Source organism: Anser cygnoides, chromosome 2 (genome assembly GCF_040182565.1).
Source record: "Anser cygnoides isolate HZ-2024a breed goose chromosome 2, Taihu_goose_T2T_genome, whole genome shotgun sequence".
NCBI lineage: Eukaryota > Metazoa > Chordata > Aves > Anseriformes > Anatidae > Anser > Anser cygnoides.
The window spans coordinates 138,283,065-138,285,753 of NC_089874.1; the positions used below are offsets into that span (position 1 = coordinate 138,283,065).

General features: G+C 45.3%; 1 non-coding gene across 1 annotated transcript; it reads left to right on the forward strand.

The window, feature by feature from the left end:
• Positions 1-852: 852 nt before the first annotated feature.
• On the forward strand, positions 853-925 carry TRNAK-CUU (transfer RNA lysine (anticodon CUU)). Its single transcript has one exon. It is a non-coding gene; the product is annotated as a tRNA-Lys (tRNA).
• The last annotated feature ends 1,764 nt before the right edge of the window (positions 926-2,689 follow it).

Sequence of the window (2,689 nt, forward strand, 5' to 3'; positions counted from 1 at the left end):
TAGAGTTAGAAACTATATTCTGTCTTTTCTCTGAATGAATTGGACACATTTATAATAAAATCATGCATTTTTTTCCTGTTTTAAATTAATTTCAGTAAATTAATTATAAAACAATTATCTGAGTTTTTATGTCATGCAGGAAGTGTCATTTATATGCCAGTTGTATGCAAAGAGAGAAGAGGTTGCCCTCTTAATTTATTGTAATGCATGCAACAATGAAACATGATTTAATTGAAACAAAAGACAAGAGGATGAAAAGATTTTTTTTTTTCTTTTTTTCTGAAAAATCCAAAGCATTTGCATGCAAGGCCTTGAAGCATTTCCACATTATAAATTATATATTTATATGTAAATGGACTTTTGGCTTCTGTCCAGAATATCTGGTAAATTGAAAGCTAGATTCTGCTGTCTTTACCTACATCGAGTTGTACACTATTTTCTGAATATTCCTATAAATTTCTACACCTTACAGAATTTAAGCTACCCTGTTGTGAAAATGGTGGGTTTCATAACAAAATGGGCGCATCTGGTGTCTACTCCCCATTTGAAAAGAAAGTGTCCCATAGCTGCAAAACTGATGTGGATGGTTACATGCTGGGATCAAAGCCAGGCTGGTATTTATTATTCTTCCAAACGTAGAAAGATTGTCTCCAATAAAATAAATAAATAAATAAATAATCCATTCTATACTGGTATGAATCCATGATGGTTCAAAATCAGTGGCTTTGGGGAAGAAATGGCAAAGGGGAAGAAAAGAAAAATCCTGGTGTACTTAAAGTAGCCCAAGGAGCGGGAAAGAAAACCTTAACCACTGAGTAAAAGTGCATTCCCTCATAGAAAAAGGACACTGCTGCCTGGCTAGCTCAGTCAGTAAAGCATAAGACTCTTAATCTTAGGGTTGTGGGTTTGTGCCCCATGTTGGGCACCAAAAAGGACTGTGGTGGTTTTATCCAGCTGGGCAGCTAAGCTCCGCCACAACTGCTCTCTCACTCCCCATCCTTAAAGGGAACAAGGGAGAAAATATGATAAATAAAGTGCTCAAAGGTTGAGATTAAGGACAGGGAGATCACTCAACAAATATCGTCATGGGCAAAACAGACCCAGCATAGAAAGATTTGAGAAATTTCTTACCTATTACGAACAAACTAGAGAAGTGAGAAACAAAGAAAATGAACTAAAAACACCTTCCCCCCATCCACCCTCTTCCACCTTCTCCCCCCGAGCAGCTGTAGTGGGTTTATATGGCAAGATTTTGGTAGCAGGGGGCAGCAGCATGGATGGCTTCTGTGAGAAGAAACCAGCAGCTGGCCCCATGTTAGATAAGGGCCAGTTTCAGATGGCTCCAAAGGGACCTGCTGCTGGCCAGAGCTGAGCCAGTAAGTTAAGTTGTTTGTGCCTCTGTGAGAGTATATTTAAGGAAGGGAAAAAAAATCTGCTGGGTATTAACAGCTGGGAGAATGAGGAGTGAGAAGCAGCCCTGCAGCCCCCCAGGTCAGTGCAGCAGGAGGGCAGGAGGTGCTCCAGGCAGGCAGCAGCAGTTCCCCTGCGGCCTGTGGAGAGGCCCCTGGTGGAGCAGGCTGTCCCCCTGCAGCCCACGGGTCCCACACGGAGCAGATCTCCACGCTGCAGCCCGTGGAGGAGCCCCCGGTGGAGCAGGTGGAGGTGGCCTGGAGGAGGCTGCGGCCCATGGAGAGCCCCCGCAGGAGCAGGCCCCGGGCCGGAGCTGCAGCCCGTGGAGAGGAGCCCACGCAGGAGCAGGGGTCTGGGGGGAGCTGCCGCCCGTGGGGGACCCGTGCTGGAGCAGTTTGCTCCTGGGGGATGGACCCCGTGGTACGGAGCCGTGTGGGAGCAGTTGTTGAAGAGCTGCTGCCTGTGGGCAGCCCCCGCAGGCTCAGTTTGGGAAGGACGGCATCCCGTGGGAGGGACCCCACGGGGAACAGGGGCAGAGAGGGACCGTGAAGGAGCCCCTCGGGGGGAGGAGGTGGGAGAGGGTGGATGGGGGGAAGGTGGTTTTATTTTTTTTCCTTTGTTTCTTACTTCTCTAGCTTGTTAGTAATAGGCAATAAATTTTACTAATCTCCCTATGCTGAGTCTGTTTTGCCTGTGCCAATAATTGTTAAGTGGTCTCTCTGTCCTTGTCTCAACCCTTGAGCCCTTTTCATTATATTTTCTCCCAATTCCCTTTGATAAGGGGGAGTAAGAACGTGGTTGTGGTGGAGCTCAGCTGCCCAGCAGAGTAAAACCACCACCAGAACGGAGCAGGGGAAGGGGGCATGAGGGCTGCAGTCAGTCTATAGTGCTTTGCCTCTGCCACCCTTCACAATCACTCTCTTTGCCTGCTCCAGCGTGGGGAAGTTCATACATTCAAGGTCAATTAATTGTTTTCTAGCAAAATTATTTTGTCAGGAAATTCCTGACCAGCTCCTAATTACGAGCTTTATTTAATAACCATCAGTAAAGATGATACTGCTAGAAGGACAAGTGTTTTAAATGACTCAATTCTGACTCCATAAGACTCCATCAAGTTAAAGGTGACTTGCTAATGAGGGTTATAATTTCAATATCAAGGAAGTGTAGGAAGACGTATAGCAGAATATACTTTACCATTCAGCTTAAAAAAGACAAAGAAATTTTTATTTAATCTTTTTTTGTCAGTTGAAAAGAAGTCTCTGAGGAAATGACAAAAATG